The 25,147-nt window shown below is 39.3% G+C and overlaps 1 protein-coding gene and 1 pseudogene across 3 annotated transcripts in view; one reads left to right on the forward strand and one right to left on the reverse strand.

The window, feature by feature from the left end:
- Nucleotides 1-15,935: 15,935 nt before the first annotated feature.
- The window catches only part of PPP1R1C (protein phosphatase 1 regulatory inhibitor subunit 1C), a 174,787-nt gene continuing 165,575 nt past the window's right edge, over nucleotides 15,936-25,147 (forward strand). For all 3 annotated transcript variants that reach the window (XR_010122379.1, XM_055289933.2, XM_063645624.1), the window contains exon 1: nucleotides 15,936-16,237. The gene's annotated coding sequence lies outside the window, so the exon portion shown is untranslated. The remainder of the gene's footprint in view (nucleotides 16,238-25,147) is intronic.
- On the reverse strand, nucleotides 19,827-24,497 carry LOC129488788 (keratin, type I cytoskeletal 18-like; annotated as a pseudogene).

The raw sequence follows: 25,147 nt of genomic DNA on the forward strand, positions 1-25,147 counted from the left end.
CCCTACTGTTAATGTCTTAGTTTCCACCCTCTTACTTCTTGAATTATGGCACTATTTCCCACCTGGGCCATTCTGCCTACCAGTTTGCCAGTAAGCCCATATTTTTCCATTTTGTTACAGTGGTTGTTCTAAATGCAAATATGATCCTGTCACCTCCTCACTCCTATTGCTCCGTGTCATCCATGGATGTCTCATTGTTTTTGAGTTAAAGTCCAAATGCATCCCTTTCTTTCTTTTTCTTTTTGAGACGGGACCTCACTCTGTTTCCAGGCTGGAGTGCAGTGGTGCAATCACTGCTCACTGAAGCCTCAACCTCCCAGACTCAGATGATCCATCCATCTCAGCCTCCCAGGTAGCTGAGACTACAGGCACGTGTCAACACACCCAGCTAATTTTTGTAATTTTGTTGAGATAGGGTCTCATTATGTTGCCCAGGCTGATCTCAAGCTCCTGGGCTCAAGCAATCTGCCCATCTCGGCCTCCCAAAGTGCTGGGATTACAGGTGTGAGCCACTGCACCCAGCCAAATGCATCCCTTTCCTTTCTCCAATCCTCATTTCTTGAATCCCTCAATACGCAACTATGCTTCAGTCATACTCAACCGTGCTGCTCCATGCTTCCCTGTATTTGCAAGTTTTGCCCTCTCTGCTTGGAAGTCCTTTCCTTTTTCTCCAGTGCCACCCATGCTTCAAACATCTATCTCTCCATGAAGCCTTTTGTGACCCACCAAGCAGAAATCACCACTTTGTGCTTCCAGTGTACCCAGAACATACATTTAAATGTGTGTGTATACATATGTGTGTGTGCAGATGCATGTTAGCTTTATTGACATATTCACAGATCATAAAATTCACTCATTTAATAATACACACAAATCAACGGTCTTTAGTATGCTTACAGAGTTCTGAAACCATCATCGCAATTAATTTTAAACCATTTTCATTACCCCTTAAAACTCTCAGTACCCACCAGCAGTCACTCCTTATTTCTCCTCAACCCACATCCACCATAGCTCTAGGTAGCTACTAATCTGCTTTCTGTCTCTATAGACTTGCCTATTCTGGACATTTCATATAAATGGGATTATACCATGTGTGACTTTCTGTGGCTGGTTTCCTCACTTAGAATAATGTTTGCAAGGTTTATCATGTTGTAGCATACCTCAGTACTTTGTTCTTTTTTATTGCCAAATAATATTCCCTTATATGGATATGTCAGCGTTATATGAATACGCCCTCATTTTGTTTACCTATTTATCAGCTGATAGACATTTGGGTCCTTTCCATTCTTTGTTTTTTATAAATAATGCTGCTATGAACATTTATGTGCAAGTTTTTCTAAAGACACGTGTTTTCATTCCTTTTGCATAGACAGCTAGGAGTGGATTCGCTGGGTCATACGGTAACTCTATGTTTAACATTTTGAGAATTGTCTTTTTCTGTTTTTGTTTTTGTTTTTCGAGATGGAGTGTCGCTCTGTCACCCAGGCTGGAGTGCAGTGGTGCAATATTGGCTCACTGCAACCTCCGCCTCCTGGGTTCAAGCGATTCTTCTCCTCAGCCTCCTGAGTAGCTGGGACTATAGGCAGATGCCACCACGCCCAGCTAATTTTTGTATTTTTAGTAGAGACGGGGTTTCATCATGTTGGCCAGGATGGTCTTGATCTTCTGACCTCGTGATCCACCTGCCTTGATCTCCCAAAGTGCTGGAATTACAGGTATGAGCCATTGCGCCCGACCGAGGAGTGTCTTCTGAACTGACTGAACAACTCTACCTCCATCAGTAGTGTATAGGGGTTGCAATTTTTCCACATCCTTGCTAAACTTGTAATCGTCAGTCTTTATTTATTCTAACCATCCTAGTAGGTGTGAGGTGGTAGCTCATTGTGGTTTTCATGTGCATTTCCCTGAATGATGTTGAGCATCTTTTTGTGCACTTATTGGGCATTTATATATCTTCTTTGGAGAAATGTCTGCTTACATCATTTAACCATTGTTTTTAAAGTGAGTTATTTGTCTTCCTATTATTGAGTTATGTGAAGTCTTTAAGTTTTCTAGGTGCAAGTTCCTTAGATATAGGATTTGCAACATTTTTCTCCTATTTTGTGGGTTGTCTTTTCACCTTCTTGATAGTGTGATTTGAAGCTTGAAAGTTTTTAGTTTGGATAAAATTTAATTGATCTATTTCTGTCTTTTGTTGCGTCTGCATTTTGGTGTCATATCTAAGAAACCACTGCTTAGCCCAGGTCATAAAGATTTACTTTTATTTATTGTCTAAGAATTTTGTAATTTTAGCTCTTAAGTTTATGTATTTTATTTCTTTTGAGTTATTTTTTGTACATGGTGTCAGTTAGTAGTCCAATTCTATTTATTTTTATGTGTGTGTAGTACATATCTTTTAAATTTTTTCATTTATTATACTATATTGCAATTAACCATTTAGTTTTCCCAATTATAATAAGACAGAAACATGCCTTACCTACTATCATATACCTAGCACAGTGTTTGGCATGTAGTAAATGTTCTATAAATATTTGTTAAATGGAGTTGAACTAGATGGAAAATACTGACTTTTCTCCCAATTATTAAAAACAACAGATTATTTTGATTGAGATATGTAATTATTTAAATTTTAGTATGACAATGTTTTACAAGAATACGTCCACTTTATGAACATAAGGATTTCCAAACTCAGTCAGATCTATAATCCATCTAGATATATTTTGTTTACTGTCAGAGAAGAAGAAGAGCTATATTATGGAGTGTTTAATTATTCTCCATAATTTTGACATCAGTGATAAAAAATACGTCCTCTGAATTATTAATGTCTCTATGCAATTCTCTGTTTACTTAATGTGGCAGATTATATATTTTTAAAGATAGGTCCGAAAATATCTCCTATCCCAAATACTCTTCTAAAACTTTGCAATTTCCTCATTAAGAACTGTAGTCTGTATGTCTTCCTCCTCTTGCAACTGGTTGGTCTCTGCGACTGCTTTTGAACAATATGAAAAATAGAGTCTGGTGAAGGTAATGACCTGACACTTTCAGGTTAGAACATGAAAAATGCCATGCACTTTTATCTGATTCTCTTTGAATTCTTGGTCTTGGAACCCAGCCACCATACTGTCAGGAAGACCAAGAAGCCTGGGAAGAGGCCTACGTGGAGGAAGACAGAAGCTTCTGGCCTTTGGCCCTAGGGGAACGCCCAGCCAACAGACAGCACCAAATCGCCAATCACGTGAGAAAGTTATCATGAATATGGATTCTCCACCCCTGGTCAAGCCACCCCAGGTGATATCGTGTTGAGTTGAAACAAGTTGTCCCTGTTAAGCCCTGCCTGAATTGCGGATTCATGAACAAAATGAATGATTGCTGTTGCTTCAAGACACTAAGCTTTCAGGATACTTTATGTGCCCACAGATGTCTGTTACAAATTTTGGCATCTAGAAGTAGGATGCTGCCATAACAAAACCCTGTATCTGGGCATTGGCTTTGGGCCTGGACTGTGGGAAGCAGCTGGAAGGGCTTTGAAGAGATGCTTAGTGAAAACCAAAGGCTCTCAAGTAGACTGTTAGTGGAAACCTGGAAGACCTTGAGGAGGCTGTCAGTGAAGGTTTAAAGGAAAGTGAGGACAATGGTATTGGAAGCTAAAGGAATGGGAATCTTTGTTGGGTGATGAGACAGAGTTTGCCAACATAATCATCTGTGATAATGTGGCAAAGTGGAAATATACCTGCTAAACTCAATGATCTAGTTAAGATTTCCAGGCAGAATATTCAAAATGCCACCTGATTTTTTTTTCATCACCTATGATAAAATGTGAGACAAGAGAGATGAGCTAAAAATAACCTTTAAATAAAAAAGAGTCAGGACTTGCCAGGTTTGAAATAAAATTGTGTCTTATACCCTGATCCTCTAAAAACAATTACTAAATTAAAAATGGCTCTGGAAAAGATAAAATCAAGGGTGGATCCATAAGATTCTTTGTTAGAACTTAAGAAAGATTTAAGGGAGTAGCTCACAAAACATTTCAAACAGAAAAAGGTATTTTTATGCATCTAAAGGCCTGCCTGGCCATCTCTTCTCTGTTAAATAATTGGGTGCTCAAGTGCCCAAGACTCCTAAGGATATATTCCCATAGCAGTCTCAAGAAAACCCCAAATAGATAAGGGCTTATCTTGAAGAGCTTTGCAAATTTAGTTTTTGTCTAATGGAGTTGGTTATCAATTGATACACAGAAATCTACAAGGATTTTTAAAGAATTTATTAACTTGGGCTGAAAGTAGAGGAAACAATACAAAACAAAGAAGGCTTTGGATCTTCAAATGTTTAGAGTTTGGAAGCAGGCCATCTCACACTACTGTTTTGTAGCATCAGATTATGCATTGCCTTGCTTGGGTAAATCATTCTCCTGCATGTGTCTTAAATCTTCATGTTTCTGTCTTCCAAGGGCATTTCTTATTTCTAATATGACTGGGATTTGAGGAACAAGATGTTGTTTCCAATCCATCACTTTAGGTTTTAAGGGCTTCAAATAAACTATCACTCTGACTGAGATAGAAAAACACTAGACATTTTTTTCTTTCAGAATGAGGTCTCTTCCAACTCACTACCTATTATCAACATCCCTTTTACAGTTTATGATTCCCTTGTATCTATTTTCTGGCTTTATTTTGTAGTTCTTAAAATGCATCAGCCAGGACTACATCCAATGCCTCAGAACAGATGTATGCTGCTTTTGCCAGATAAGAACAATGTTATATTTTTGTTTACCACAGTAGTATTCGTTTTGATGATCACGGAGATTATATTGTTTTACTAAATATGGTATAGTTGTAACTATACCCTGTAACAAAGACTACATAAGGATCTTTGGCCATAAATCTCAGGACAAGGAGGTTACTGTTTTAACTGCTTAGATTAGGAACAGTTCAAGGATTATGGGAAATAAAGTAGGAAGCACATATCTTACCAAATGTGGTTGGTAGAAACAGTAAATATTGGCAGAATCCTGTTTGAATAGTGATGAAGGATTATTCTGTGTTTTCTATTATTCACTTCAATGATGTTGAGTTTGAGGAGGTGAAGTGGAGCCTAAATACATCTGGAACATTTCCTTTTCATTTGGCATTTGGGGACTGGAAGATGGTGTTGCAACAGGTACATATTTGGAATTGTCTCAGACCTTGTGTGAAGTATATCTCTCCCTGTTCAGTATGCATTTGGAGTGTCAAGAGTAACTAAGTACCAGTTGAACTACATTCTTCATGAAACAATCTTATTATGGCAAACTCAAAGACCTTAGCCCTGGTGATAATTTCCAGAGTGAAGTGTTCACAAGATGAAATGGAAAAACATCAGCAGCCCATCTTTTTCTTTGTCGTCTGTTTATGAAAACTTAAAAACTGAATGAGCTTTCCTTGTTTGTGTTTCCCAAGCTTCATAGAGACATACATGGAATTTGTCACTGTGAATTAACAATTCTATTCGTGTTCTATACCAGTGGCTTTCTAGTGTTTGAACAACCAGTCCCATTTGCTGGATTCAAAGTTATTTACTTACAAACAAACAAATTCAATTTGCTCCAATTATTAACTAAAGACCTAATGTTGATTGATGGTGCAATCTCACTTTTTAGTTCCTTATCATTTAATTAGTCTACTTTTGTACTGAATAACAGAGTGAACGTTTGGTCTTCATTTCTGACTTACTATAGCAGGATAACTTTTTTCATACTGGTTTATGTTTGTTTTCCTAGTATTTTGCTCACTCTATTTAGAAGACAAAGGCCAAGCCTTACAATCGCTTGCCTCAGGGCTGTGATACGGACTGATTTTCCAATATCAAAGGAAAATAGGCTGCTATCCTAGACTAGGCGCTCCACAGTACTCCACTCTGACCTTCGTCTTTTAACTGTTACTTGAGAAAAACCACCACCACCAGCACCACCAGACAGCAACAACAACCTTAATATGGCAGGGTCCCTGGAGAACCAGGTATGGTATAGGCTGGGTATTCTCAGATGAGACACTCGCTATTCAACTCAGATTACTCTTAGAGAAAAAGAACTTCCTGTAGACAGAAGACCACACACCCTTTGTATAAGATAGTTCTCAGGGAGATGAAGGGACAAACTTTTGTGAACTTCAAAGTTCATTTAAAAGTAAACAATCTAATAGAACTTCCTGTCACTGGATCAGAAGGAAGTTAGGGACTTTAGACAAAAGACAAGGGACAAAAGAATTTAGGGGATTTCTTAAATTTGTAGTTTTCCAATGTTTGTTTGTTTTTTAATGTTCTTCTGCTTTCCTAAAATGATCATCAGTGATAAACATACATCGAAAAAGATATGTGCACATCTTCCTCCCCCTTATGCCTGGGGCATATGATCCAAGAGGTTTTGAAGATGCCTGAAATCCCAGATAGTACTGAACCCCCTATACACTATGCTTTTTCCTGTACTTAGATACCTATGTTAAAGTTTAGTTTACAAATTAGGTAAGTAGGAGGTTAACAATGACTACTAATAATAAAATAGAACAATTGTACCAATATACTGCAATAAAAGTTATGTGAATAGGATCTCTCTCCCAAGTATCTTACTGTACTCACCGTTCTTGTGATGACGTGAGATGACAAATGCCTACGTGATGAGATTAAATGAGATGAATGATGTAGGCACTCTGAGGTAGAGGTAGGCTACATTTAGATCATCTGCTTTTGGGTGATCTTGCATCATGGAGCCATGATATTGTTGATGGTTGGATGTCAGGAGCAGATAATGTCAATGAGTAACAGGCAGGTGGCATGTACAGCGTGGATACTCTGTGCAAAGGGGTGGTTCACATGGCAGGCAGGACAGAGAGAGACATCTTGAGATTTCCCCATGCTCCTCAGAATGGCACACAATTTAACACTTGTTAATTATTTCTGGAGTTTTCCATTTAATAGTTTTGAATCACCATTTACTACAGGTAACTCCAATTGCAAAAAACAAAATCATGGATGAGGGGTCAGGGTGGGCTACAGTACTTTTCTCGGGGATCAGGTAGTGAAACTGTGCCCAATGTTTAGACATTCTTGAGGGACAAGCCCAAAGAATGGTACAAAAAGAGGGACTCTCATCTGGTGAAAATCTGTTGATCCAATGCTGTTTGACTGATCCTACAACACAAATGAGGTGGGTATTTAATTCATTCAATGTGAATTGAATGTGCAGAAATGAAATTTTTTTATTTCCCTGAAACTGATGCTCATCATGTCCATTTGTATTTGGTGCTTATCAAAGTATAAATTTCAAAAAATTAAAAACATGACTCAAATATAAAATCAACAAATGTCAAAGACTGAATTAATAATAGAGGAAACTAGAGGGATAGTAAAGCTAATTGCAAAATGCACAGGACAACAAGAAATATTACAGTACTTGGAAAAAATACTGAAATAAGATGACTACATTAAAATTTAAAACATTGGGTTTTACTCTTTTCTATCAGAACTTATTTATATCTCTACAGAGCAAAATTAATTTGAAATGTTATTGAACAAAAATTATTTGAATTTCTGTCAGCGTTCTACAAATTAACATTTCCTTTTTTAGAATTGTAATATACTTTAATTAATAGAAAACAGTAAGTTGAAAGAAAGCTATATACCCTTAGAGAATCAACTTGTTGTCTGTTTGCAACTTTGGGATTTTCCCTTTTAATGTGTTGATGTAATTAATTATATTTTCTCTTAAACTGGGAAGTACAGGGTAATTTCTTCTGATTTATAATTCCAATAAGGTGGTACATTGTAATACCAATTATTTTGGCCTTTATTTCATGCAAAACTGTGAACCAGTATTGATTTCAAAAAATTTTAAGCGCGTTCAGAAGTCTTAAAATAAAATGGTTAATGAAACTAAAGGGCTTAATGAATTTTAAATTCAAAGTGTATGAATATATTACAAAATATAATTTAAATCATAATTTATAAAAATATAAATGCCAAACACTATCATTGTATTATAAACCAACAAAAAATTTAGAAAAACAAAGTATTAAATCAAATACTGTAAAAGTGCTAAAACTTTAATTAATCATGAGAAATAATATTATTCAATTTTAAATTACAAAAGAAAACAAAATCTGTGAATGATGATGTGGTTAAGTGACAAGGCTGCTTTTGTGTAAATTGTTCCAGATGCTGAAAAACGCTTTTTGACTTTGGTCAGAATAGTGTGGCCTCTAACTCCAATTTGAGTATTGTGGAGGTGTAAAAGAGATGCTTTCTAAATGAGGACACCATTGTTTCATGTAAGGTTTTGAAGTGGTGTAACTACTCTCTAGGAATGTCTCAAGATGTAATAATGTAAGATGTAAATAATACCAGTTCCACTGCCTACACTTCAACTCCGGCTACTTTAAAGATTTTCTTCCTAATATAGTAGTTCCCCCTTATCCTTGGGGGATATATTCCAAGACTACTAGTAGATGCCTAAAATCGTGAATAGGTAGGAACCTGATTGCTGTCAGTCAGAACACATTTCTGTTCATGTCTTCTGCACACACATTTCATGTCCTTTCCAACTTAACTAAACACTTATCACACACTGTGGTAACAACTTTCATAATTTGAAATGAGACAGCAAAATGAGCACAAATTTCTTTTTCCTTCCCACTTTCATGGACAGAAGATTCATTTTTAATGTAGATCTTAGCAACTTCAGCATATATTTTTTGCCTTTTTTTAAAGTCGAGAACTTTCACCTTTTCACTTAAAGGATGCACTTCATGGCTCCTCTTTGGCGTATCTAATAGCCAGCATCACTACTCTTGCACTTTGGAGCCATTATTAAGTAAAATAAGGGTTACTGGAACACCAGCACTGTGATAGGTCTTCTGTATTAAAATAAGCCCTATGCCATCTCCATTATATGGTGCCCACCCTCGTCTAGTATAGAATACTCTTTGAGGCTACTTCCAATTAGAATTCCAGGCCCAGAGTGAAAAAAAGCTGTTTCTGCCCATAGTTCAGAGATATTTGGGCATTTTTGTCGTGCAGCTTACTGTCCAACCCGCCCTTCTCCATACCTGAGTTGGAAGCAGGGCAGGGGCCTCTCTGTAAACTCACCTATGACTCATTTACCTGCTCTGCTTACTTTCAAGATTCTTTTCATACCAAAGAAGGTTTGTTATTTTTGTTTCCTTTCTTTGGGCTGGAAGACTGTTCTCATGTCATTTCCTGTATCATTGATATTTAAAGATTTTTAGTAAAATGATTTTCTCAGCCTTCCAGGCTTTGTTTCTTGATATTGAAAGGAAAAATTACAGAATTTTTAAAACAAAACAACAAAACAAACTCTATATCTCCATCTCTTGCTTGCCTCTTGAAATTGAAAATAAATTTAAGACTTTTCTTGCTGAAACTAATTTGAGGAGTCTGTTTTTGAAAGCCAAAAGCCAAACTCTAAAAACTTTATCTATTCTAACTATAATAATCTTATTCTTCCAGAAGTAATGAATATCTCTAATTGAATAGGGATAAGATTTTAAAAAGATACAAGGAAGTGCCAAAAAGAAAAGCAAAGTAATGTATTCAAAAGTATTACCTCACTACACAAATAGAATACAAAATTTTCTACCCACACATAAAAAAAAAAAAAGAACTAGGTAACCACAAACAATTGTTTTAAAATAGCAGTATTGAGTTCTAAGCTACTTTTCTCTCTTTTCCTCGTCCATGGAACTGCTAGAACTCAGATGTTGAAGTCATTTTCTTCCCCTTGGCAGAGTTTCTGGTATGGATTCATTATAGCTAGTGTGCATTTGCTCCCTGTCACTCTACTGGTCTCTGGATTGCTGCCTGTCTACCGTCTTCTATATCATACCTTGGAGTGTCATGTTGGGGTTTGCTGAGATCCCTCCATCTCTCGTAGTCCCAGGGTGTGCTTGGGCTCTTCTAGCAAATAATAATTCCCAGCAGTATTTTTGTGTGTATGTGGTTTCTGTATAGAGCAGTCTTTTTTCATTTGCTCAGATTCTATTAATAATCCCATGTGTCATAAGCATCTTGCATCCTTTTTAATTTCTTGAGAAATTAGAATAATATTCCTCATAGGCAGAGTCAGAGGACAATTCATATGGCATTTGATTGAGTCGCCTCAAAGTATCACCTTGTACTGCAAAATCAACCAGTTTCCTATGTTTCAGTGGAAACATCTGGATGTTCCTTTCCTGGAGCTTTGTTTTATTCTTTCTTTCTTTCTTTCTTTCTTTCTTTCTTTCTTTCTTTCTTTCTTTCTTTTCTTTCTTCTTTCTTTCCTTTTTTTTTGACATCTTCTCTAGTTCATTGCAGTCTTGAACTCCTGGGTTCAAAGGATCATCCAGCCTCAGCCTCTGAAGTAGCTGGGACTACAGGCGCACCACTGTGCTTGTCTAATTTTGTTTTGTTTTGTTTTTTAATAGAGATGGAGTCTTGCTATTTTGAGCAGGCTGATTTTGAACTCCTGGACTCAAGCGACCCTCCCTCCTTGGCCTCCCAAAGTGCTGGGATTATAGGTGTAAGCTACCAAACCTGGCTACTGGAGTTTTGTAGATATCTGGCATATTCTCTGAGAGGCATTGGTGTTGCTTTTATCCTCTTGTTTTTGGAGTTTTAGTTCTTGATTCCTTTTTTCCTCTGGAGTCCATTTACAACTTCTTCTTGGGGACCATCAGAATCTTTTTCAAATATACCCACTGACATTTTGTCCTGACATGTTAGAATTTTGGGTGAATATACAAATTAGGAATTTCTGGAATCCAACTCAAGCTGGTTAAATGACAGAGGGATTTATTGGCCCATAATTGGAAGCTGACATGTAAGTTGGCTCCAGGGTTGGCTTGAGTCAGCTACTCAACAGTTTCCTTTTATCTCCTCTCTGCCTCTGGCAGGGTCAGCTTCTTCTGAAGCTGGCTCTACTTTGTAGTCACAAAATAGTTGTGTCAAGTCTCATAGCAATGTGGAGAAGCACATCTATGGAGGAAGAAGCTTACAGTCATGGCAGAAGGTGAATGGGGAGCAGGCATGTCTTACACGGGCAGGAGCAGGAGCAAGAGAGTGAGTCGGGAGGTGCTACACATTTTTAAAGGATCATATCTCAGGAGAACTCACTGTTTAGTGCAAGGATAGTATCATGGGGGATGGTGCTAAACCATTCATGAGAAATCTGCCCCCATGATCCAATCACTTCCCACCAGACCCCACCTCCAACATCGGAGATGCAATTCAACATGAGATTTGGGTGGTGACACATATGCAAACCATATCCTATGACCTTTGTGTCAGGGACTAGCATATGTGCTAAAGATTCTACATATGTATTTCTGAAATGGTTCAGGGTGTCTGCCAAGCCTATTACTGCCTTTCTTTGAGAGTTTCCCTTATCAGAGGATGGACTTATTATAGCTTGTTTGTTTGATGAAGTTGATTGGATTAAGAATAGTTATTTGGTCCAGATTAAGCCAATTATCTTCCCTATGATTTTTTTCACTGTATTTTTAAAATACTGTCTCTAGAAATTTTGAGGTGTGATTCAAACTAGCCAATTTCTGCTGGTGTGTGGGAGCAGACCAGATATATTCCAAAATAGAACACTAGAAGCTTGGGGTGGCCATTTTTTATATGTGCACAGAGAAACAGGATGGATTGTGAGCAGAGTTAAGGTAGTATTTGGGCCCAAAGACGGAAAGACAAAGAAAAGCGTCCTTGGTTCCTGACGACTTTTACATTCATGGTTCAGCTGCACCTTGGGCCCATCATCTGTGCGACAGGTTTTTCAAATGAGGCACAAAGATAAAGAACAATATAATAGATTCCAAGGAATAATTCTCTCTCCCTACCCAATGCCTCATAAGCTAAAGTGGGATGCTAAACTGCCTGTGCATGATTTGCTAAGGGATAACAAGATGGTTCTGTCAGCATGGTGATGTACCCCAGCTAGTGCAACAGGGAAAACCTGGAGAACAGAGGTTTTTGTGTGAACTTTGAATGGTCTCCTCTGCCCCTCCTCATGGAAATAGCAGGATGCTTTATCTCAGCCCAAGCCAATGAGTGAGGCTTCATGGGGACTGTGAGGAGATTTTGATATCTGTATCCTGGAGATTAATGGACATAGTCAGTAGTGTTTAACTTAAGTCTGAAAAGTCTAAAGTCAAGGGACATAAAAGGAATCCACTGGGGCACTGGGAGTGGGCTGCAATGCACTTCCGCTCAAATTGGCTCCTGGTAAAAAATAAATAAATAAATAAATAAATAAATAAATAAATAAAGAGAGACCCTCTCCTCCCCAACCCTGCAAAAGAGAGTTGACCTGCGGTTATCTTAAAACAGAAACTCTTAAATGACTACCTCAGTGGGTTGTATACATGAAAAAATAGTGTGTTACTGGGTGCTCAAAATGGAGCTATCCAGAAGAAGGCATTGCCAAGGTCAAAGAAACTGCATTGCAGATCTTTAGTGAGAAGCTCTGAAGAAGCAACAAAAGTGTCCATCCAAGAAAGAGTCAGCAATGCATCTGCTGTCCAGAGGGCACCAAAGCCACATTTTATGAGCTGCATAACCCAGCTCCTTCCTCTGGCCCCTCTTTCCTTAGTCTGACTTTGGAGAAGCCAGAGCCGTGGCTTACACAGTGTGGGAGGAGGCAGAGTTAGGAACTTCTTAAGAAACCAGCCACATCCCCACCCCACCTTAAGCCTCCATTCTGGGAATGAGGAAAGCTTGACACTGAATAAGAGTTTAGATATTCTGTTTCTTTACTGAACTGAACTCTAGCTTGGGTGGTATTAGAGTAGCTGATATGTTTAATGCCAAAACATTACCTAAGAATGAATACACCAACTATGGACTTTATCTATAGTTTTATCTTTAATAGTGAGAAATAATACATCATTTTTTCACATTTTATAACTGATGGAGGTATCATATAATCATATTAATGTATCTGCAGGGTACATGTTATCTTAGTAGGAATTATTTTCTTCCCTCAGTAATTAAGGAAACTGAGGCTCACAGAGTTTAAGTAGTTTCCTAAGGTCCCACAACCAACAGTCAAAAGAACAAGGCTATGAAACATGAATGTTTCAGCCAAACAGTCATTCCCTTCCTGCATGCTGCACTGAACCTCAAGGACCAACAAAGAACTTGAGAATTCAAAGTGGGCAAGATTTTATCTAATTTGGGGAAACAAGGAGTGTTCATGCAAGGGGAATGGTTCATGAAATGGACTTTCAGGATGAATAGGTTTTTAGCAAACAGAGATGAGAGAAAAATAATTCTAGGACAGAAGTGACTAAACTAAGAAACTGAGACTGGACAGGGTGTAGTCTACACACTGTGGTAGTCTAATCTGGATACGTAGAAGGTCAAGGAAGGGTTAGGGAAAGAGAAGTCTGGAAACATTGTGGGGCAATAGAATGGTAATTCTTTACTTTTTACCTTACTCCCTCTTCTTCAACTGCCTCTTTCTCATTCTTTGAGAAAAAAAGGAAGATATCCTTTTCATATGATTTGGAAAGCAGAGATTATGTGCTAACATCTCACTTGGTATAGGGAAAAACTGCAAGAATTTTTTAGAGAGGTGGACCTAGTTTCAAATCCATTACTACTGTAAGAATATACCATTTCTGAAACTCAATTTCCTTCTCTTAGAGTAAAAAAATTACCCCATAGTACCATAGTGGAGAATAAATAAAATAAGATGAATATGATACAGAATTATCAAATAACTGTGTGACCTTGAGCAAATTACAAATGTCATGTCTCTGTCCCTCAGTTTGCCCACCCCATTGTGTTGTCAATGACATGTTATATCACTGTTTGAAGTACTTCACAGGTAAGATTTTTTTTTTTAAGCAAAAAAAGATATTCTTATAAATGCTCAGTAGATGTCAAGCTTAATTTTGTATGTGTCCAAAATTAAACCTTTCATTTTAGTTACGTAAAAAGGTCCTTTAAGTGAGGGTAAGAGAACATTTAAACTGAAAGTTATATATACTGGGCCTGAAATTTTTAATGGCCTTATTTAAAATGAATATAAAGGTACTTAAGGAAGGTAGCAGTTGTAGGCTTTCTTTTCTTAGGAAATCAATACTCATAAAACTCAAGGTTCAAAATGAGAATTAAAAACCACAGTGAGTTTATTTTAAAACATGTAGTCTGTCATCTTTATTTTCCCTTTGGATTACATAGTGTTTATACCCTGAGGTCTATTTATGTTGCTGCAACTCTTTCACTGACTTTGAAGTGAACTTTGTATGGTGCTAGAATCAGAGCATTAGGGCTTAGAGATAATGTATTCCAACCCTCTCATTTAAAAAGAGTAAATTAAGGTAAGAGAGTAAAGCGAATTTCCTTGATATCTTTGTTTCCTCTGAGATGTAAAAATCTCCTGTTGTTCTTAACCACCAGGCTAAGTTCAGTGACAGCAAGAGTCATCCTAGTTCAGCCCCTACCGTGGCCCCTGATCTTCCCCTTAACCTAGACAGTGGCTGGCACTTAGCAGACACTCCACTTACAGTTCTGGAAAAAAGTACTTATCTCTGAGCAAAGTATTTTACTCTCATTAGAAACTCTCTGGCATTCCTGGTATGGCTTAGGAGACTAATCATTGATAATAAATAAATAAATAAATGATAAATTCCTGCTGTTCTTCTCCCAAATACATGCCTCATGGAGTCGCCTGCAGGAGAAACAGTTCCACAGCAAATCAACACCTGCAATTTAAAGGATTCTACTCTTGCTGGGTGTGATGGCTCATGCTTGTAATCCCAGCACTTTGGGAGGCTGGGGTAGGAGGATTGCTTGGGACCAGGAATTTGAAACCATCCTGGTCAATATAGCAAGACCCTGTCTTTACAAAATACTTAAAAATTTAGCTAGGCCTGGTGTTGCCCATCTGTAGTCCCAGCTACTCAGGTGGCTGAGGCATGAGGATTGCTTGAGGGATTGCTTGAGCCTGGGAGGTCAAGGCGGAAGTGAGCTGTGATCACACCACTGTACTCCAGGCTGGGTGACAGGGTGAGAGCCTCTCTCAAAAACAAACAAACACACAAAAACGAGGATTTGATTCTTGTAACTTCAAACCAACAAAAATAAGGATTCGACTCTTAAAACTTCTCACCAGCAGATTCATTTAAAACCATTATTTCTTCTGTCCAGAGCATCCTAATACATGCAGCTGCTCTCATCCAAACGGCAAGCACACAGATTTACTATCAAAGTTTAGTACCGGTTGGTCAGAAGACTGCCTATTTCTTCTAGGTATCTCTTCAATGTTCCAGAAAAGAAATTCCATTTATTCTTATAAGTCTGACTGTCCCAAATAAAGTTACTGTATGTACGATAATCTGTGTATTTCTTTTGGTGTGATTCAGATGCAAGCAGAAATTAATTTTATTCATATTGTTATCTTTAAGACTATGTGGGTTGGAGAAGGATTCATAGACAACGAAACAGGAAAAGATTAAGTCAAACAAAACAACTTCGTGGTTTTGTAATTTTGGAGGCTTTTGTCTGAAGGGAGATAGCTAAAGCTTGACAAAGGCTTCCTATGTGTGAGTAGAAGAGACAGCTCTTTTCCCTCTTCATTGGGGCAAGCACCGTAGTAATTAGATTTAAAGGACACCAATAGACTTTTTTATTAGAACCAGATAACTTTCTGGTGTTTCTCAAATGAGAGCAAGGCACCTCCACGGAATCTCTTTCATCCGTTTTCGAATTCTACCAAGCCCAGTTCTTCTGCAAACTTCACTTAATTTACGTGTGATCTACAGCTGTGGTTTACAAACTGAATTCAGGTGGCCAGGCAGGGACCCCTCCCCCCGTGCCCTCCTATCCGCTAACCGCCTCCCGCCACACACGCACACGCACACGCACACGCACTCGCACACGCACACACACCCCGCCCCACCACCCCGACCTCCACATACATCCCCCCGACCCCCTCCAGCAGTGAAGTCTAAGGGCACCGCGGAATAATTTAAATTTTCGAGGGGAAGCACAGCGCCGTCTGTCGGACATCACGCCAATTACTCTTGTTAAGTTCGGACCTGACGGTTACTTTATACTTTGAACTGCTAGCTACTCCTTTTGGCCTAAGGACACAGTGAAAAATGTACCGAGACCTTAGAGAGCCACGAACCAAGAAACTTCAGAAACCTCTGATATCTGATCAAGAGTTAAGAGACGTCAGAATCATCACAACTGACAAAAGGTTAGGAAAAAATTCCAAACATTTGTATTTATTTCCTACAGACTTCCCCATTATATTTTCGGCTGCCTAAACAGAAACAGACATCCATGATCAGGAGCTGGGCTCTGGCAGTTATCATTTTATTGCCATTTTACTGGTTATGAACTCTTTCTATGATATCTTCGTATCTATATGAATAGATAGATGATATGTATCAGTATGTGTGTGTTTAAAGAGAGATTTTTTTTCCCTAGGCATGTCTCCATACATAAATATTTTTAAAAGTTAAAAACATGGATTCCATGTTTCAAAATGGCTACGACAGGAGCTGTGGAGTTCTCAAATCCTAGCTGAGGGCTGTCACGGGGAAGGGTGCTGATACAAAAATCAATCTCATCCTAGGTGACCTCTGTCAACTTTATAAGCTCTCTGATGACTTATTAGTCCATTTATAAAACAAAGAGAATAATACAGATGTTATTGAGGTTCGTGTTTATAAAATATTCTAAGATGGTCAGATGAAAAGTGTGACTCACAGGAAATGCCAAATCTGAAATAAATCATCCTTATGAGTCACAACTAATACCTTTCAATGTGATGGAAACTTGATATTTGAAAACTCCCTTGATTAGATTCCTGTTTTCATCAGCTGTACTTTTCCTATGAAATTTGTTTACATGTTTCTTTCCTCTTTACCATGCTTTCAAATTGGTTGACATTTATAACTTGAAAGGGGACCATTGAACAATTACTTAAGGGAGACCGGCACAAATACAATTTTTTTTTTCTACCAGGTAAAGTCCATGTGCGTGTGTTTAAATGTAATTATCGTTTCCCTTTTGATTTTTGTCAATCAAGGAAATAGATGTTACTAAAATGTCTGATTGTTTTATCTCATCACTGCCAACAAGAACTTAGAGTTTGTGAGGCTTTCTATTTTAGAGTGTTTTCTAGGCAGTATGTGGTAATTCAAAGAGATCAAAGCAAATGTCTCCACCTCAATTCACACAAGCCTTGATAATAATATACTTTCAAAACTTGTCCATTGTAAAGTAACATTTGTCTACTAAGCCCTTTTTTGGGGGAAAGTTAAATTAGTGGGAGGACCTTATACACTATCTTTTTCATAAATAACACTTTTCTTGATTATTAAGAAGTAAATAAAATGATCTTCAATTCTAGCACACAGAGATAAGTGCCATTGAAATGTTGGTGTGCTTTGGTCTAGTCTTTTGTCTATGCATATTTTAATATTATATACTTTTTAAATTTTATTCATCTCATTTTGTGTTACAGTTTCTTTTTTATTAAATTGTGCAGGTTTGTTACATAGGTACACATGTGCCATGGTGGTTTGCTGCACCCATCAACCCATCATCTACATTAGGTACTTCTCCTAATGCTATCCCTCTCCTATCTCCTCCCCATCTCCCTGCCGCCACCCCTGCCGACAGGCCTGGTGTGTGAAGTTCCCCTCCCTGTGCCCATATGTTCTCACTTTTCAACTCCCACTTATGAGTGAGAACATGTGGTGTTTGCTTTTCTTTTCTTGTGTTAGTTTGCTGAGAATGATGGTTTCCAGCTTCATCCATGTCCCTGCAAAGGACATGAACTCATCATTTTTTATGGCTGCATAGTATTCCATGGTGTATATGTGCCACGTTTTCTTTATCCAGTCTATCATTGATGGGCATTTGGGTTGGTTCCAAGTCTTTGCTATTGTGAACAGTGCTGCAATAAACATATGTGTGCATGTGTCTTTATAGTAGAATGATTTATAATCCTTGGAGTATATACCCAGTAATGGGATTGCTGGGTCAAGTATTTCTAGTTCTAGATCCTTGAGGAATCGCCACACTGTCTTCCACAATGGTTTTACTAATTTACACTCCCACCAACAGTGTAAAAGTATTTCTATTTCTCCACATCCTCTCCAGCATCTGTTGTTTCCTGACTTTTTAATGATCGCCATTCTAACTGGCGTGAGATGGTATCTCATTGCGGTTTTGATTCGCGTTTCTCTGATGACCAGTGATGACGAACATTTTATCATATGTTTTTTGGCCACATAAATGTCTTCTTTTGAAAAGCGTCTGTTCATATCCTTCATGTTACAGTTTCTTTTGGTAATTTTGATTACCATTCACTCCAATTAAGTCAGTCATGTAATATTTAACATATTTTTGCATGTGTTTTAAAAATAGCAATTTAAGATTATTTTAGATACTGTAAGTAAATTGAAATTGTGAAGTATAGATTTAAATGTATTATTTTTGAAATTTCCATCTGAAATGTTACGTAATTTTGTTTGTTGAGTCACTCTGTAATTAATTCTAAAGCTCAAACCATGAGCTGTTCACACTGTTAAACCTTAAAATTGATTTGGGACCAGAAAAATTTCATCAGCTGTTTTAATTTAAATAAGTATGCATGTGCTTTGCCACTGGATAATTGTGCTAACTCAGGCCAGGTGCAGTGGCTCACGCCTGTAATCCCACCACTTTGGAAGGCTTAGGTGGGCAGATTATCTGAGGTCAGGAGTTCGAGAACAGCCTGGCCAAAATGATGAAGCTCTGTCTCTACCAAAAATACAAAAATTAGCCAGGCATGGTAGTGCACTTCTGTAATCCCTCTACTCAGGAGGCTGATGCAGAATGGCTTGAACCCGGGAGGTGGAGGTTGTGGTGAGCCAAGGTAGCACCACTGCACTTCAACCTGGGCGACAGAGTGAGATTCTATCTTAAAAAGAGAGGAAAAAAGTTGTGCCAACTCTTATCAAGCAAGCCCTTGAAATTCCACTCAGTTCATGAGGCCATCTCAGTTTCTTCTAGGACAGGTAGTAATTTACCCATTCTCAACCATTTAGAAATATTGTAAGTCCCTTTAACTTACTGAATCATAACAGACATTCATTCCATTGTTTATACATAAAATTACTAACTATTAGTTAATGGGTAGTCCTAGATAAAATTTGTGAAGTTAGGGTGTCTTCTTCTCAAAACTGTTTGTTTTGAGTATTCTTTATTTTCTTCTTATGCCCAAGTAATCAAAATCTGATAAAGCCCATTGCATACCTTAGGAATCTGTCCCCCATGCCCCACTCAGCTCCCTTTTCCTGGCAAGGCTTGTACTTTGGGCTTTTCTGAACACCACACCTTACCCCATACTCATCAGCCAATGTTGATTCTTCTGGCGGCTGAGGGTCTGAGGGTCTTGTTGGATGACTGTATTGCTAATCTTGCCATTGCATTTCGCTAAAGTGCAAATAATTGATAAATGATTCATGAGTCATGCCTCCCAGATTGTGTACTCATTTAATTAATGGAAGGCTTTGAAGGCTTAATTCCTAAGAGGGACTGAGCAATAATGAAAGTAGATTGAAGTATTTTGAAGGGTAGTGAGGGAAAGAAAGCTACACCCATGTGATAATTGGGTTTCCAATATAGCTGTTTTCAATCTGATTCTCAGAGGCTGACTTTGATATAAGAACATTTGAGCAGGAGCTATGCTAAGGAAGTGCTCCCAAGAAAAATCAGTAGGGGCTTAAGGGAAGCAGAACAGGGAAGTGGAAGTAGCTAAGCAAGGACTAATTTCAGGTCAATTCCCTTTCTCAGCCCGATCCTGCAGGGAGCTGTGCAAAGGAAATGACATTTCTGAGTTTGTCCTGGCTTGAGGAAAGGGAGTCATTTTCCATAGCTTGCCCTGTGGTGGCCATAAACTCCCCGGCACTTTCTGCTGTAAGTATGGCCAAAAAGGCTGTAGTAAACCAAGGACAGTCCCCTGAAGATCGAGACTGTGAGCTGTTAGAAGTACAAATACAAAAGTTGGGGGATGGGCATAGGAATCATAAGGACGATCCATAGGGATCCTCCATCTCTATACACTGCAATGGCATGAACTTGAGAGGGAACAGAGTGGATGAACAATATCCATGCAGCCATGAGTTGGGCAGTGGGTCCTTCTTCCTGAAGGTAATTACAGCACCAGATCAAGATATAGAATAATACAAGTACCCCAGAAGTCTTTCTTGTACTCACTTCCCATCAATAAACCCCTTGAAAAGGTAACCAGTACTCTGATTATACTTAGTTTTGCTTGCTTTGTAGCCTTATGTAAATAAATCATACACTATGTAAGCTTCTTTGTCTGTCTTTTATATCTGACCGATTGAGATGCATCCACATTGTAGCATCTAGAGGGTGGTCATTCTTTTTCAGTGCTGTGGAGTATTCAATTATATAACTGTTTCACTATTAATTCTACTGCTAATGGGTGTTTGGGCTATTTCCAGTTTGGGGCTATTATGAGTAATGCTGATATAAATTTCTTTTAAGTGTATTTTGAGGCACAAATGTTTGCATTTCTGCAAGAAATGTGTAAATACCTGAGAGTAGAGTTGACTGCATAGACTACACATATGTTAAGCTTTAGTGTAATAGATATTGCCATATAGTTTCCCAAAGTGATTATAGCATTTTAACTCCCACTAGCAGTATATGTGAATTTCAGTTACTCTACATTCTCTACAATACTTGGGAGCTTCAGTCTGTAAATTTTAGTCATTCTAAATGCATAGCTTGTGTTTTAAACTGTCAGTAAATTGAAAACCTACGATTAAGAATTTTGTAGAAATTTCCCTTGATAGTAGCAACCTCATTTTCAGAAATGCCAATATTAGTAAATACCTACTCTCCTCACACATATGGTAAGTGCTAAATATTATTATTGATTTACTCAACTGATAAACTTGTTTTTTATTTTTAAGCATTTGGATCTGAATCAACAAGATGTCTCTTATATTGTGTATTGTAATTAAGGGTTATGTCTATTTAAATTTGCTTTATACAGAGCAAAGTTTCATGCTGCATAACCCATCAACTAGTTAATACATATCTTTAAAAAACATTTTAGGTTGGCTAGTCTTTAGCCTAGAACTTTCTAGCTCCAATTTAAAATTAAGACATTCCAGCAAAATATGTGGGAATATTTTGACATCTGTGTGTATGTATATAATAGGAAATGAGTCATCTTAGTGTCAGCTGAAGAAAAAGCCACATTTTAGGTGTATAAGACCATTTTTAAAAGTTGTAATTTTCTGTAGACTGAAAACCTGATAGCAGGTGAGAGAGAGGTGGCTGACTGTCCATGCATGGACTGTAATTGGAGAAAGCTTTGAGCAGTATGCCTGTCCTCCAATATCATTGTCACTATACATCATTTTACTAGTATGATTTTAGCTTTTTTTTTTTTTTGGGACGGAATCTCGCTCTGTCGCCCGCCCAGGCTGGAGTGCAGTGGCGCCATCTCCACCCACTGCAAGCTCCGCCTCCCGAGTTCACGCCATTCTCCTGCCTCAGCCTCTCCGAGTAGCTGGGGCTACAGGCGCCCGCCACCACGCCCGGCTAATTTTTTGTATTTTTAGTAGAGACGGGGTTTCACCGTGGTCTCGATCTCCTGACCTCGTGATCCGCCCGCCTCGGCCTCCCAAATTGCTGGGATTACAAGCGTGAGCCACCACGCCCGGCCGACTTTAGCTTTTTAAGTGTTTTAGGACTCTGCAGTATCCAGTTAATAATGTTTTTAACTTAGGTAGTAGCCATGCTGAAAAATAAGAAGCCATTGTAGGAGGCTCCTATGATCTAAAAAAAATTAGGCTTTTATTAGATGGCAAGTTTGTTCAACCATGTGATTTTTGTGTTAATTTTTCTCCTTATAACTAAAAAAGTCTTACAAAATAAAAGGTAAATATTGCCTCAAAAATTATGGATACCTGTATAAAGTATCTGCCCTCAATCCTTATCAGCTAACACCTGCTTTATAAATTAATACCTTATCAGAGATTTGTAGAGTTAGCTACAGAGTAAGTCATTAAGGTGTGGTGGTTTAAAGAAAGAAAACCAAAAATTATAGTGGAGAACTGTCTAGAGGGAAAGAAGATCTGTTCATAAATTACAGAAAACAACAAAAATTTTTAAAATAATAAGTTTTTCACAATTTTTCCAAAGCCTGCCTCTGCTCATTTTAGGATGAGCACAAACCATATGGATTCTATCTGGGGGCACTGTGAGATCGATGGTCTGGTAATGCCTGTTGATTTCCAGTATCAAATTCATAGAAGCATACAGTGAGTAAAAGAGAAAGAATCTTGGCAATTTTGTAGTTTTTGTTCTTTCATCCAAATAGGAGAACTGGAGCTCTGCAAAGAGTGAAGAACAACCTCAATGTCACATGAAACGTTTTCCATCCTCCATTTCCACCAATTTCTCCAAACACCTCTCTCTCCCCCTCTCTTCAACAGTTTCTGTTAGTGTTTTCCATTAACACAAAACTTAGAATTCTCTCTGCCATGGGACCTTGTGTTTTTCGATGTTTGTGTCCTTGTTTATGTAGTCTCTCCACATACAGGCAACTGTGTCAGGCAGTGGGGACAGCTGAAATGTTGATGCCGCCATCTGGGAATCACTTTCTTGTGGGGGTCACTCATATAAACAAAGAACACTTGCTCTAAAGTACAATGTAATCAAATCATGAAAATTATGAAACAAAACATGCTCTAGCTCCCCTTTTGTGCCTGTATGAATTACAGAAATTCCATTGAAATGCATTGAAATGATAGCAAACATTTTAGTAGATAATTCTGTAATATACCCTGATTTTAAAAGATGGACTCAGCCCAGAAATTTTGAGTGATTCTTGGAAAGTAAAGGGCAGATAGAATCACTTTGCTGGAGAAATCAGAAGAGGGACAACTGCAAAATAAAGGCTGTAACAGAAGCATGTGTCACATCATCATAGCAGTTTTCTTGTCTTCCTTCCCACCCTCTCTCCCGCCCTCCCTCCCTCCCTCCCTCCCTCCCTCCCTTCCTTCCTTCCTTCCTTCCTTCCTTCCTTCCTTCCTTCCTTTCACCTCTGAACTTTTTATTGACCTCCTGCTCCCCAAAGGGTACCCTGCTTCTGCTGGCTTCATGTCTTAGAACTTTGGTGTCATTGGTCTCAGACACCACTTTGCCATTCATTATCGGGGGGGTGGTGGTCTTTGGATGGTTTGCATGGAGTTGTTGCTGTCCAGGGCATCACCAAGATTGAAGTCCTCGTCATCAAGCAGGTGGTGGTAGGTGGCGCTCTCAGCCTCCAGCTTGACCTTGATGTTCAGCAGAGCCTCGTATTCCTGGACCTGGTGCTGTCCCTCTGCCCGGCTCTGTGCCATCTCTGACTCCAGGTGCAGCAGGATCCCGTTGAGCTGCTCCATCTACAGGGTGTAGCGGGCCTCCACCTCCCTCAGGCTGTTCTCCAAGCTGGCCTTCAGATTTCTCATGGAGTCCAGGTCCATCTCCAAGGACTGGACTGTACGCCTCAGCTCCGTGAGCGTCATCTCACCATCTCCAACCTTGGTGGTCTGTGTAGTGACCACTGTGGTGCTCTCCTCAATCCGCTGAGACCAGTCCTTGTCCAGCTCCTCTCAGTTCTTTCGAGTCAGCTCATCATACTGGGTGCAGATATCTGCTATGATCTTGGCAAGGTCCTGAGATTTGGGGGCATCTACCTCCACGGTCAACTCAGAGCTGGCAGTCTGGGCTTGTAGGCCTTTTACTTCCTCTTCGTGGTTCTTCTTCATGAAGAGTAGCTCCTCCTTGAGAGCCTCCATCTCTGTCTCCAGCTGCAGCCAAGTGACATTGGTCATCAGTGACCTTGCGGAGCCCATGGATGTGTCACTCGCCACAGACTGGTGCATGGCCAGCTCTGTCTCATATTTGACTCTAAAGTCATCGGCAGCAGGACAGGCATTGTCGATCTGCAAAACGATGCGGGCGTTGTCCACAGTATTTGCGAAGATCTGAACCCTCAGGTCCTCGATGGTCTTGAAGTAATGACCCCAGTCTCTGACCTGGAGTCCCTTCTTCTCCAGATGCTCCCGGATTTTGCTTTCCAGCTTCCCATTCTTGGTCTCCAGGCTCCTCACTCTGTCCAGGTAGGTGGCCAGACAGTCATTCAGGCTTTGCATTGTCTCCTTCTCATTCTGGATGCCTCCCATTCCTGCCAGACCCCCGGCCATCCCCGCGGCCAGGCCCCTGGACCCCATGCTGCCCCGGAAGCTGGTGGAACGGGACACGGAGATCAGGGAACCAGAGCCCCGGGCGCCTGCATAGACGCTGACCACGCAGCTGACCGGCCGGGCGCCGTAGTTGGGCACCTGGAAAGAGCCCAGGAACAGGTAGTTGGTGGAGAAGATGGAGCGAGTGGTGAAGCTCATGCTGTCCGGGAAGGAGAGTGAGAGGACAGGACTCAGGTTTTGCCGACGACCCATCATAGCAGTTTTCTAAGGAAGCTGCAGAGAAACATCAAGCTCAGATCAAACAAAGCAAAGAGCGGGAGGGGCCCCTGGGCCAGGTATCAGGGCAATAAATTAAAGACTTTATTTGAATAATCTGGGTCCCACCCTCTAGCCTCAATAAGCAGCTGTTGACCCCAGCAGTGTTTACTCCAGAATGAAGCCTAGAGGGGTGTTTGTTTTTATGCAGTGAGTTTTCCTAGGAGAGTCCCTTTTGCATGAGGCTGTGGCTGGAGATAAAGGAAAGCAGAGCCTGAGCTAACTACGGACCTTCACATCCACAAGAATACATGGGAAGGAAGGAGAATGACTGATTCCCTTTGTCTGCAGGACATATTTGAGAGGGGTGAACTCTGAAGTAGGAGTTCAGACACAGGATGCCCCCAGGATGGGCAGTAGACAAGGTAATACACAACACACAGCAGGGCTGGGGATCCCCAAGACTCTAAATAAAAGTTATTTGTACACCCTGGAGGTTTCTCAGTCTGGCCTTCTCTCAAACATTCAAGGCAAGTTTCTATATTCAGAACTTATATTCTGTGACAATAAAAGAGGGTCTCATTTGATCTGATGAAATACAATACAAACATTATCTAACAATT

The sequence above is a fragment of the Symphalangus syndactylus genome, chromosome 8, assembly GCF_028878055.3.
Source record: "Symphalangus syndactylus isolate Jambi chromosome 8, NHGRI_mSymSyn1-v2.1_pri, whole genome shotgun sequence".
Classification (NCBI taxonomy): Eukaryota; Metazoa; Chordata; class Mammalia; order Primates; family Hylobatidae; genus Symphalangus; species Symphalangus syndactylus.